We start from the raw sequence: 14077 nt of genomic DNA, 5'->3' as shown, positions 1-14077 counted from the left end.
TTTGTTTATCAGATGAAGGAAATTCCTATTTCCAATGTTGTACAAGTTTATCATGAATGGATAATTAGTTGGTCTTTAAAATGTGTTTTTTGCATCTATGGAGATGATAATAACACTATCTAAACTCTCTTGGACTCTGAGACAGGGCAGCCAGTCACATGGTATGGGTCTGTGTTCCCTTTTCACCTTAGGTTTTTTTTTTCAGTTTTTAATTTGATTTTATGTGTATGGATATTTTGCCTGCATGTATGTTTTTGCACTGTGTGCATTCCTAGTACTCACAGAGGCCGGAAGAAAGTATATCCCCTAGAACTACAGGTACAGTTGTAATCTGCGATATGGGTGCTGGGAATTGAGCCCAGGTTCTCTGGAAGAGAAGCCAGTGCTTGAACCACTGAGCCACCTTTCCAGCCCCAGCTTAGACCCTGTCAACTGAAAACTAACATTCCAAATGTGGTGGTTTGAATGAGAAATGAGACCGGCCCCCATAGGCTCGTGTTTGAATGCTTGGTCTCCAGTAGAACTGTTTGAGATGGATTAGGAGGTGTGGCCTTGTTGGAGGAAGTGTTCACTAGGGGTGGGCTTTGAGGTTTCAAAAGCCCACATCAGGCCCAGCCCCTCCACCCACCCGCTGCCTGCACATCAGGATGTAGCTCTCAGTTATTTCTCGAGCACTATGCCTGCCTGCTGCCATGCTTACCACCATGATGATAACAGACTAATGCTCTGAAGCTGTCAGCATGCCCCTAATTAAATGTTTTCTTCTTAAGTTGCCTTGGTCATGGAGTCTTTTTTCTTTTTAAGATTTATCAATTTATTGCATGTATGCCTGCAGGCCAGAAGAGGGCGCTAGATCTCATTACAGATGGTTGTGAGCCACCATGTGGTTGCTTGGGAATTGAACTCAGGACCTCTGGAAGAACAGCCAGTGTTCTTAAGGGCTGAGCCATCATAGCAATAGAACACCAAGCTAGGCATGGTGATCCATGCCTATAATCCTGCTGCAGGCAGAACTTGAGGGGCAGAGGTAGGAAGACCAGAAATTCAAGATTGTTCTTTGACACTGCATAGCAATTTCAAGGTCAGCCTGGGACAAATGAGACTACGTCTCAATAAATAAATAAATAAATAAATAAATAAATAAATAAATAAATAAATGAATAAATAAATAAGAAGAAAGAAAAACATGCCAACCTATATAGATGAGCCAAAGAGAACATAGAATCTTTTCAGCAGCGTGAGGTACCAAGCTCCCTCTTGGCAGATGTACAGAACCTATCCAATAGAAGTGTCTTCAGAGAAATCAGGGAGAAAGAAAACAAGTTATATTCAGAAATCCTGTAACAAAACAAAGAAGACAATGGAGCCCAGCTGCAACGTGAACACAGGGGAGAGATTCAGACCTGCGAAGTACGGAGACTACATTTTGGCAGGGCTTCAAAAGGGGGTCCCAGATCAGGCTGGAGAGATGGTTCAGTATCAAGAGCACTTACTGCTTGCTCTTGCAGAGGACCTGGGTTAGGTTCTCAGCACCCACATGGTGGCTCAAAACCATCTGTAACAAACACCACTTGAGGGGATCTGACACCATCTCTGACCTCCAAGGACCACCATACATGAACATGGTGCACACACATACACACCAGCAAAACACTCATACACATAAAATAATAAATTATCTTTAAAGAAATCGCAGAAAGGAGAGGCCAGAGCCTGAGAAAGGACCATCTACATGGGCATTAAAGAAACAGCAAGAATAAAACTGAGAAAGCGTTACAATTTTCATAGAAAAAGGATGCAGCAGACCAGATCAGGACAGCGCAAAGCAAAAGGTGGTGGGTACTGGAAAACCAAGAGGTTTGGTTTTCCACTGGGAAGGCAGAGATTGTAGCTTTAATGGTGCTGGAAGATCCATGTCAAAACTACAGATCACACCTTCCCGCTCCCACCCCGCCCCCACCCCCACCCCCACCGAAGCATTACCCTGAATCCCCGCTGGAGGTACTAACAAATGCAAGGGGAGCAGTGCCCCCTTCAGGAACATCCAGGTTGTAGTTTAATCCAGGAGAGGCAAGGACAGTAAGTGAGAACACAGAGCCAAGACTGCTTGTCACACGGCTGGACAGCTTAAGCACACAGCTGAATGTTATGAAGATGGGAAGGAATGGGGCCAGGCCAAGGACGGAAATTCTGAGTATTGTAGAGGTGCATTCAGGAGACCAAAGGAGCTTGGGATTTGCTTGGTGAACAAAGAAATCAGGCATGGGAAGTTAAGAGGGTTGCCACGTGAAACAAGAGAGTATGGGAAAGCCCTTGATCATCGACATGGAGTAGACATCTCAATTAGTGAGAAAGTGCAGATGCAGTCATGGCATGCTCAGGAGGCAGCAGTCATCCTACCGACTTGCTCCTTGGGTTTGTGATTCCAGTTAGGAGTTAGACAACAGAGCTGGCTGGAGAGATGGCTCCGCGGTGCCTACTTGCACTCAGCTTTATTTCTTCGCTCTCACAGTGTCCAGGACCCCGTGCTTAGACTATGGTGCCGCCCAGAGTGGGGTGGGTCTTCCCACATCAGTTAAGACCAATCCCCACAAGGACACCCACAGGCCAACTGAATATAGACAGCCCCTCATTAAGACTCTTCTCAGGTGAGTCTAGGTTGGATGAAGCTGACGATTTCAGCTTTTCCCATTTTCTCAAGTCTACCCTCAGGAGGATTGCTGCTGCCAGCCTCTAGCCCTTGGCTCCGTCCTATCCCTTTGGCCAAGCTTCACCTACTAGGGGCAAAAATGGGTGTTATTTGGAGAACAGGAAGGGACTAAGGTGACAGCCCCGTTTCTTCTCTTTGCTATTTCACACCATCCCTGAGATCTAGGCAACGGGGCCAACTCCCCGGCTGGCAGAACCTACTCACTGCCTCCAAGGGGCGGGGGGTAAGCTCACAATGGATGATGCGTCAGGTGATGCGCCAAACAAATGCCAGGGCAGGTGTGACACTGGCTCAGACACTGGCTGTGCCGAAGTGAGACGCTGCGGGGCTCTTATGAAAAGATGACCAGGAAGTTCCCTCGTTCGTTCGCGTCTCAGCTCCAGCCGCACTCTTCATCCGGTTCTCAGTCCTCTCGTCACTGTCAAGGCCGCCTTCCTCTCCTGACCACCCAGTCTTCCAGCCTTCAGCCTGCGCTCCAACAAGACCCGCCCCTCTCCGTTTTCTGCCCTACCTCTTTCCCTCCTCTCGCAGCCCCTTCCTACTACCCCACCTTAAGGATCTCTATGCCCAGCACCTCCAGACTCTCAGCCAAGCGCACTGTCCACCTCCCTCCCCTCTCCTGTTACTCCTCTATCCTCGTCCCTACTCCCCCCAACAGCCCTACTGAATAGTTCCCTTCTCTCTAGTCCCCACCTTCGACCCACCCACCCGCCCCCAACCACCTCAGGTGAGCCACCCAGCTCCTCTTGGGGAGAGGCTTCCCTCCTGCGGCTGCCATTCGGAAGGACCAGGACTGTGGGCACCTGGAAGCTTGACCTTGTAGACAAGGAATGCAGGACCCCAGAGCCAATATGGAGCACCTCCCTGGTTAGTCATGGTACCTCTACGGCCAGGCTCTGGTCCTTAACTACTGTGTCTCTAATGTGTTGTTTCTCAACCTGTGGGTTGTTACCCCTTTGGAGGGTGTATGTCAGATATTTACATTATGATTCATAACAGTAGCAAAACTACAGTTAGGATGTAGCAATGAAATAACTTTATGGATAGGGGTCACCACAACATGAGGAACTGTATTAAAGGGTCTCGGCATTAGGAAGGTTGAGAACCACTGCTCTAAGGGTTTCCTTTTCCCAGAAACTCTGTTCTTCGTTTATCCTGCCTGCTCAGCTGCCTTCAATCAGCTGCATTTCCAGCAAAGTTGGGCTTTAACCAGAGTTCAAACGGCAGGAGCAGAGTCGGGGTAGAGCATAGAGAGGAAGGGAAATATAGAAGGGCAAATCCTGATTTACCCTGGACTAAGGGGTTCGAGCTCCTGGCATAGATGGATGGGGACTCCCATTTTGTTCTAGTTTGGTCTAATTCCTCTCAGAGTCTGATAGTCCATTTTCCCTCATCCTGGACTTCAGAATCAGACCAGAGACCACCTGCCCTCAGGAAATAGCTCCTGCCACAAAGGGAGGGCCCCCCATTGTGATGAAATCAAGGTTCTGAGAGTAGCACCTATCAGCTGCCTCTATCCCAAAGAGGGATCGGCGGTAAAGTCTAGAGGCAGGTACTGGGTCCTGTCCTACCTACAGGGTCTCATACAGTTATCCTAGGCTCCCCTTGAACTCACTATGTAACCAAGGATAACCTTGAACTTCTGATCCACTCACTTCTACCTCCCAAGTGCTAGGACTACAGGCATGTGCCACAATTCCTGAATGAGGACCCCAACAGTCCCAACAGATCTTAGCAAAGCTGGAAAAATTCATTATAATTTAAACAGAAATACAAAGTATTAAAAAATAGTCAAAATTCTTGAGAAAAAAAAAAACTCTTCCCCACCAGATACAACATAATCTCCCAAGCTGTAATTTAAATACTATAATAATTATGATGTCATACTGGTGCCACCACAGACAAGTGGTATATAACAGGGTACCAGAAGGGGACACACATATAGACCCATGCGTTCATTCTCAGGTTAATACCTGGATAGTACAATTCGTTCCTAATACCAAAGGCTTGTTACTTTATCTTACATCTTCTAGTTGATTTGCTTGTTGGCTGGGTCTTGGCATCTGATCCTAACTAAGCAGGAACCCAGAAATTTCTAGAGAAATCAGCCCACTGAGGACACTAGGAGTGTCACCGTATTCAGTGTCCAGACAAGAATGAATCCTAAGGAATAAAGGACTGTAAAATGCACTCGTGGCCTGGAAGGGCTCTGGGTAAGCAAAAGCCAGTCACATAGTGTCACTAGGCTCTTAGCTAGCTGAGTCTTTATCAGGGGACCTGGGAAACAGAAATGTAGAGCTCGGGGGAGATAGAGGAGCTTCAGAGTCTCTGAGCACTTTCTCTTTTAAATTTTGTGGTTGGTTAAAGATTTATTTGATACATGTGTTTTGCCTGCAATGTGTGTTTTGTCTGCAATGTGTGTATGTGTACCACATGTGTGCCTGATGCTCACAGAGGTCAGAAGAATGTATCTGTTCCTCTGGAATCGGAGTTATAGACAGTTGGGAGCTGCCGTGTGGACACTGGGAACTGAACTCAGTTCTTCTACAAGAATAAGTCATGCTCTCAACCCCTGGGCCATCACTCCAGTTTTGACCACTCTGTCTCTCTGAGCTTCCTCCCGGCTCAGCACTGAAGCTGTCTGGACCCAAGCCTAGTGGACCCAAGCTGAAGAAACTCAGTGTTCAGGGCACCAACATTCTTGTTAGATGCCCCCAAACTAACAAAGTGGTGTCATTAAAAAATGAAGGCCATTTTCCTGTTCACCCAGGGACACTGTGAGAAATCAGGTATTCTCACAATGACAAGGTGCTGTCATAGCCCAGGCAGGTGTGATGTCATCAGCATGTCTGGATGATGTACAAGTTTATGTAATGACATTAACGAAAGGGTCCTACAGATGTGGGTCAGCCGGCAAACAGCCAAGCACAGCTTCCCACAGTGCTGGGCATATTAGAGATATTACAGATATGTGTTTTGTGCTCAAATAACTTGGTCAAAAACTCTGACCCAAGAGAACATTCCTTGATGGTGACAATGTTCTATATCTGTGTTGTAGCCATTAGCTACATGTGATTAGTGAACACTTGGAACATGGCTGGTGTGACTAAGAACTGGAGAAAAAGAGAGGAAGAGAGAATGAGAGAGAGAGAGAGAGAGAGAGAGAGAGAGAGAGAGAGAGAGAGAGAGAGAGAGAGAGAGAGAGAGCGAGAGAGAGAGAGCGCAAATTTATATATGAGGTATATGTATGTGTACATTCATGTGAAAGGCACAGGACACCCTTGAGTATCATTCTTCAGGCTCTGTCCATCTTTTGGGGGGAACAGGGTCTCTCGTTGACCTGGAGCTCACGAAGTGAGCTAGATTGGCTGCCTAGCAAATCCCAGGGATACGCCCATCCCCATCTCCCAAGCACCGGTATTACAAGTGTATACTATACCCATGCCTGGCTCTTAAAATGTGGGCTCTGGTGGTCAAACTCAGGTCCTCGTGCTTGCGGAGTAAGCACTGCCTGCTGAGCTGTCTCCCCACCCAGACACTGCATTTTTTAATTGTGTTTCATCTTGAAATTCAAGGAGTCACATGCCCAGCAATCACTGTACTGAACAGTGCTGTTCTAGACTTCTGGGTCCTGTGTCCTATTGAACTTTGTCTCTTAATGCCCAGCACCATAATCAGTCATGTGTCACTCAATAGGTGTAGAATGGATACCTTGTCTAAGTCTTCCAGGAGGCAAGGAGTCAAGTTCTAACCTGAGAGCCACAAGGCTACGTACGTTTCTCCAGTTCTCACAACTGCCAGCAAGCCCAGGATCTGGCCTTCTCATCTGTTGCACAGCTCATCCTGGGTACAGGCTCTGAGATAAGGCTACTGCATTAAGATATGATGATAAAAGGCTGAGTAAGTCCAGGTTTTACAATAAGCAAGGAGTAAGTGACTTAATGGGATTTTTGCCAGTCTTAGACATGGCAGAGATGAACACTAAAATCCAAAGTATGGCCTAGTTCAAAGAGTTCAGGATAGCCTGAGTGGAGTTTGGTCAATGATCAAATCTCCATAACTAACAAGAAGGGCTGTGGAGGAAGGAAGATTGTATGTGGGATGAGGGTGGATAGAAATCTAAGTTAAGCAGTCAGGCAACTTAGAAAAATAGTAGAGTACAAGTAATTTAACACAGCATTTCTCCTTTCTCTTCAAGAGTAAAACCCTGGCTCCCTGGGTGGAAAGAATACACATGGACATGTCACATCCTTCACCTTCCTAGACAACTGTGGCAAGCTCATCTCACGTGACAGGAAGGACCACTGTGGCTGGCTGCTGGGCCAGCCTTGCTTGAGACCCTTTTGGATTCTGCAGATAATAGACTGTTTGTCCAAGTTGAAAGAGGTCTGAAGTAGTCCGTGCCTGCTCATTATAAACCTGGGGACAATGTCATCAAGGGACACTGGAGACAATCTAAGAAATTATACTCCCCAAAACATTAGATCCAGGTGCTGTGGACATGTAAGATGTGTCTTAGCTGGTTTCAGAATGATGGTTGGGGACAGAAGAAGCTTGAGAAGCCTCGACTTGGGTGGGAACCCTTCACCCTATTCAGGAAGAATATCCCCAACTTCAATATGGGGACATGGGAAGCCATGCTGAGTGGGCATCTCAGCATGTTCCCTTATATTCGCTTAAAATATATTGATTATGTTTATTGCCACAGTATCATTTCTGTAATATTTGTGTCAGCTTTCTGTGTGACTCCTTCAACAATTCCATTCACCAAACATGTCAAACACCGAGTGTGTGTTGGATGCCCTAGGATGGAGATGCAGCTCATCTCCTGGAGCTTGCTTTCTAGTAGACAGCAGCAGGAGGAAGGTGTCAACGGGTGTGGCTTTCAATGTAGACAATCGGAAGAATAGGACAGGGTGGTCCTGATGTTTGGAAATGCCTTAGTTCCATGAAATGCTGAGCGACAAAGTTCTGCTGCTCTGATGAACCTAGAAGAAATTGCTGTGGGATAATGCTGTTGTACACTGGTTTAATAAAGCACTGATTGGCTAGTAGCCAGGCAGGAAGCATAGGCGGGGCGAGCAGACTAAAGGAATGCTGGGAAGAGAAAGGCTGAGTCAGGAGACGCCAGCCCGCCATCCAGGGAGCAGCTTGCAACAGGCATACACGGAAAACATGGTGACATACAGATTAACAGAAATGGGCTGGGTTTAAGTATAAGAGCTAGTCAGTGGTAGGCCTGAGCTAATGGCTGAGCAGTTTTAATTCATATAAGCCTCTGTGTGTTTACGTGGGTCTGAGGGGCTATGGAACTGCAGGGGCCCAGGCAGAACCAGAGAAACTTCAACTACAAGAAATGGCGACCTTTTAGGATGAAGACATTAGATTTTTCAGAGCACCAAAAGGCTATTGGTTTTGGGTTTTTTTTTTTTAGTATCAGCAAACAAATTTGTATGGAAAAATATGATTCCCTTTTGCCTGTCTGTTTGCTTCTCCAAGAGAAAAAGATCATCTATGGGACAGCACAGTAATTCAAATAACTTTGTCCTCACTGTAAAAAAAAAAATATATATATATATATATGTATATATATATATATATATAAAATTCTGATGATACTCCCACCCCCATGATAAATGCATCCAAAAGTAGAGTAAAACACCATCAATATTTTCAGATTCTTCCTATGTGATATTGTAAATCTGAATTACAAGACAAATAGTTTTACATTTTTAACTACAGAACTACATGCAAAGCTTGGAGAAAGGTGAAAATTACTGAACTTTGGAATATACTTGTCTTAGTCACTTTCCTTTGACTTGACTGAAAAGAAGAAACAGTCAATGATCTCTTCCAGAACCTCAAAAAATGCTTCTGAAAGCTTTTCTCACCTTGCTGTGAATACTGTCCGCTCGACAGACTCTGACCTCATCTGGCATGACTGTGGGGGTTATCTAGATTAGGCTAGCCTCTGCACATGCCTGTGCGAGACTGTCTAGTTAGCTGTGAATAGTACCTTAACTTGGTAGTAATGGGAAGATGCACGCTGATGTGGGCAGCACCCTTCCCAAAAGGAGAAACCAGCTGCACACCAGCATTCATCACCCTGCTTCCTAACTGTGTTTCTAATGTGACCAGCTGCCTCGGGCTCCTGGTGCTATGATTTCCCTGCCATGACAAGCTGTATCCTTGAACTATCAGCCAAAATTAAACTCTTAAGTTGCTTCTGTCAAGGCTTTTAAATTTTCTTTTTCTTTTTTTTAATCACAGCAATGAGACAAGTAACTAACACACTAATAGGCAGATCTCATCCTTGGATCTTAATTGTTCTGAGAATACAGGACATGGACTCGCGAACATACATGGTTTGATTAAGGGTCAGCCTTATTCTGTACCACAGAGGCCCCTATGTGAACAACTGCAGACTGGTACACACCATGGAATCCAGCATGGTGTCCAAGATCTTTCTAGCTGCTACACAGAGCCATGCTTCTGTCACCTGAATCACACAGGAAATACTGTACATTGTTCTCAGGTTGGGAAGGAAGAGGCTCATCTTCCTTTTGTTTGCAGTTTCAGCAGAAACAAAATCCAAGCATCCACTCTACTTGTTTTCTGTGTCCTTTTTTTGTTGGGCCAAAAGAGGCTTTACCCTCCTGGTATCATCAAAGCCACCATCATCCAGAGCAACACCATACTCATATGTCAACATGTCAACAGCATGTCAACACCAACATGGACAGTAGCAAGGCAGGCCATGGCCAGGTATAATTTGATTTGGAAAGTCAGTTCACATGTACACATTTCAGGTCCAATGACTTCTTTTTTTATAAGAAAAAATTTTTTTCATTTTACACATCAATCAGAGATCCCCCTCTTCCCTCACCTGCCGCCCCCCCGCAACTGACACCCCCATTCCCTCCTACAAGAAGGCAAGGCCTCCCAGGGGAGGCACACCCAGTAGAGGCAAGTCCAAGCCCTTCCCCCTGCTTCAAGGCTGCACGAGGTGTCCCATCATAAGTAGTGGGCTCCAAAAAGCCCCCTTATGCACCAGGGATGGATTCTGATTCTACCACAGGGGTCCCCCCAAGCAAATCAAGCTGCACAATTGTCTCACCATGCAGAGAGCCTAGTCCAGTCCCATGCAGGCTCCACAGCCATTTCATGAGCTCCCACTAGTTTGGTTTGGTCGTCTTTGCAGGTTTCCCCATTATGATCCTGATGCACTTGCTCATAGAATCCCTCTTCTCTCTCTGATTGGGCTCCTGGAGCTCTCTGCCTGGTGTTTGGCTGTGGATCTCTGCATCTTGAAATTTGCAAGCAAATGGATGGAACTAGAAAATACTCTGAGTGAGGTAACCCAGACTCAGAAGGATAAACATAGTAATGTACCCACTCTTAAGTGGATACTAGAAGTAAAGCAAAGGACAATCAGACTACAACCCACAAATCCAGAGAGGCTAGCTAACAAGGAAGACCCAAAGAGAGATGCATGGATCGCCCTGGGAAGGGGAAATAGATGAGATCAACATGAGCAAAATGAGGGTAAGGGGTGGGCAATGGAGGGTAGGGGATAGGGGATAAGAACATAAGAGAAGGGGATGGCCGAGCTAGAACAGGGATGGAGTGGGAAAGCAATGAGAAAGATACCATGATTAGAACCCGGTGCTAGGGAAGTTGCCAGGAATCCCCAAGGATGACCCCAGCTTAAACTACTAGAAATAGTGGAGAGAGGGCCTGAACTGAACTGGCTTGCCCCAGTGATCAGACCAGTGAATACCCTAACTGTCATCACAGAGCTTTTCTCCAGTGACTGACGGAGGCAGATGCAGAGACCCACAGCCAATGACTTCTACTTAATATCTTGAATTAAAAACACTGCAAGGTCCTGTTGGGCATTCAGTCTTCAATTTGCAAAGCATTCCAATCACTTCAGTGCCTAAATAGTGGAGTTGAGGTGTGGAGGTGAATCAATTTATGATATAAACTGAGTCTGACTTTTTAGATTATGTGTATAGGTGTTTTGATTTCATGTATGTTATGTGCACCGTGTGTGTGTGCCTGGTACCTGCAGAGGCCAGAAGACATCAGATGCCTGGAACTAAAGTTATGAGCCTCCATGTGGGTGCTGGGAATCGAACCCAGGTCCTCTGGAGGAGCAGCCAGTGCTCTTAACTGCTAAGCATCTCTCCAGCCCACTGAGAATTTTTATCCTAAGGTTAGCCTCTAAATGTGATCATTGTGTTCCTGTAGATCTGTTCCTTCCCATAGAGTCACCATATTTCTGCTTTTACCTTTCCCCAAATCACCTAAAATATAGTCTTCATTTTGTACAGTAGTGGCTAAAATAATGAAATGATTGTAATCCTTGGGAAAGTAATTACAATTATTCTGTGACCCATTACAAAATCAGCTAAGTTATTTTTTTTTAACACTGACTGTTAGATGCAGGAAAAATTTTGTAAAATTAATATTTAGTAGGCTGTAATTAAAAACAGCACACTATGATCCAAATGTTCATCTTCGTAAAGAGAAAAGGTATCTGTCTTACTACAGTTTGTGACACTGAGTAAGCTTTCCGGTTTGAACTCAACTCAGGACCCAGCAGGTGATAAGCATGCACTCTACCATGAAGCATCTCTTTTCGAAATTACATTTTGTATTGTGTATGTGTGTCCACACATATGGAGGTCAGAGGACAACCTGAAGGAGTTATTCTACCCTTCTGCCATGTGGGTCCCTGGGAATAAATCTAAGACATCAGGCTTGGCAGCAAGCACCTTTAACCACTAAGCCATCTCATGGCCCAACGCTGCTTTTCTCTGCCTTGGCAAATTGTCTTTCTCCCTCCCATTCTGGATTCCCTTCTGACATCTTAACCATGGTTTCGACGTCGTGAACTCTCGGAGGGTCTTAAGTCTGTTGCCACTGTTACTTTCTTTGGAGCATCATCATGCTCGTGTCATGAAGTTCTCTACCACGTTTCTCTGGGTGGATGTCTCCCAACTAGAACGTCTAGCAATGACATCCCACATCAGCTATTTCTACTGTGACACTGCTGCTTTCTGAGCGGTATACCAGTCTTGGCATTTCATTTCTGTGCGCACATTTGTCTTTGCAGGTCAGTTCTCCTAAAGACTCAAATTACATGTGAGTTTATGACCAGGGACCAGAAGGCAACAGATCCACACACTGTGCTGTTCATGTGCTTTTTTAAAATGAGTAACAGACACAGATCGATCACCAAGCTACGAGTCTTTTAGGTAGTGACCCTGTGGACTGAAGAACTGACAAGCGATTTCTACTTTACAAAACCACTCCCAGCAACACTTAAGTGATGAAAATGGGAAACATTATCAACCAGCTGCTATTTAACATGTTGATAAGTGAAATTCATCCACACTGCAATTGTGCAGAGCACAAAGTACAAATACTCTGCCTTGGGAACTACTTCACTTTCAATGCATATGACAATATTCACACTTCAAGTGATATGGATACTACTGTGCACACTAATTGCTTTATTCTGAGGGCTGGGATGATAGAGGAAATGATAACAGTCCTATAGAAGATACTGAACTAGTACAATGGACTCGGCTGCCTTTGCTCAATAAAAAAGGATTTAATCATTTCTAAACCTTTTAAAAGGGTGCAGCATCCATAAATCATCACTGCAAACTTTTTTCCTAAATTTCAGTATGCTCCACACAGAACTCCAAGCTTCTGCTTCTGCGGCTCTAGAATAACCAGAATAACTAGGTGATAAACTACTACTAGACTTCATCAGTTTTGTCAACTCGGGTCTTCTGACAACACACCTGTGTGATCAGAATTTTTAGCTGAAATGAGCTCACCAAAACTACTTACTTGGTTCTAGAAATTCACTAGCATGTAAAACCAGAACTATCCCACATGTGCACCACGATGCCATAAGAAAACATGAAAAGTTTCTGCTTAATAATACATGTGGTTCTAGTTTTCAGTTTCCTTAAAAACAAAGCAGTTTCAGAACCAGAGAGAGGGCAGACAAGCTGGTTACTCCCCTCTTAACACGGAGTGAGGACCAGCATCCGAAGGGGCCTGAGCACCCACATGCCACATCTGTGGAAGCTTCTCAGGAGCATCTCAGCATCTCCAACTCAGACCAGCTCATCAGATATTAGGAAAAGCTGCCTGCCGTGTCTGGACACCATCTGCCCCCAAGGGCTCATGTGCTAAAGGCACATGGTCCTCTCCATGATGGAATGATGAGGTGGCAAGTCCTTTAAGAGTCCTAGAGTAAAGTATCAGGTCCTAGGGGCACTGACATTGGTGGAATTGGTACACATTGTTGTTGGTTGTTTTGCTCACTGGGAGGCCCGCCACCTAGCTACCAAATAAATACACACAGAGGCTTATATTTAATTATAAATGCTCAGCCTTAGCTTGGCTTGTTTCTTGTCAGCTTTCCTTAACTTATTCCATCTACCTTTTGCCTCTGGGTCTTTTTCCTGTTCTCTTACTTTGTGGCTTGCTGTATAGCTGGTGGCTGGCCCCTTCAGACTTCCTCCTTCTCTGGCTACTTCTCTTTCTCCTCCCTTTATTTTTTTCTTAAAGCTTTTTCAGGCACTATGAAAATTTGAGCCCCTCATTGGATGCCAAAATGTTGTTTCTGCTCTTTTGGGGGGGCCCACGACTCAGTTCCCAAATAAATCACACATGGAGGCTTATTCTTAATTATAAATGCCACTCAGCTTGGCTTGTTTCTAGCCAGCTTTAACTTTAATTATCCTGTCTATCTTTTGCCTCTGGGCTTTCCCCTTATTTCTGTAAATCTTACTCTTACTCTGTGGCTTGCTGTGTAGTTGGATGGATGGCCCCTGGAGTCCTCCTCCTCCTTGTCACATAGTTCTTACAAAAGCCAGTTAAAGAACAATAATGCTGGCTCCACTACCTGTCTTCCTGTAAAATCTCCCGTCATCATGATACCATCAGGCCATGTGGCCCTCATCAGTTTGAGCAGATGTAATTGCCTCCAAAGCTGAGCTAAATAAACTCCTTCTTTATAAAGTACTTCAACTCAGATATTCTAATAGAACAACAAGGTAGATTACTACACAACCCCAGCAGAGTAATCCTAAACAAGGGACTACTTAAGGACTACTGGATATAGAATGGACAGTATTAGGATTCTAACTTGAGAGGTGGGCAATGTTTTGCATGTGAAAGAGAGACAGGATGGAGAGGGCTATAAAGATAGTAAACTCAAGTATATGCAGCACAGTGGGGCTGACTAATCCACAGTCATGTAATTTTAGGAACTAGTAGGAATCTCTGGACACAAAGCAGTATGAATAAGACAAAAACATTAATTACCTTAACTTCATC

At 45.0% G+C, this 14077-nt stretch overlaps 1 long non-coding RNA gene across 1 annotated transcript; it reads left to right on the top strand.

Moving 5' to 3' along the window:
- Positions 1–2942: 2942 nt before the first annotated feature.
- Positions 2943–7420, top strand: LOC121827346 (uncharacterized). The gene is made up of 2 exons (XR_006069588.2): positions 2943–3577; positions 6909–7420. It is a non-coding gene; the product is annotated as an uncharacterized LOC121827346 (long non-coding RNA).
- Positions 7421–14077: the final 6657 nt, after the last annotated feature.

This window comes from Peromyscus maniculatus, chromosome 2 (genome assembly GCF_049852395.1).
Source record: "Peromyscus maniculatus bairdii isolate BWxNUB_F1_BW_parent chromosome 2, HU_Pman_BW_mat_3.1, whole genome shotgun sequence".
In the NCBI taxonomy this organism is placed as follows: Eukaryota; Metazoa; Chordata; class Mammalia; order Rodentia; family Cricetidae; genus Peromyscus; species Peromyscus maniculatus.
This window is presented reverse-complemented; position numbering and strand designations above follow the sequence as displayed.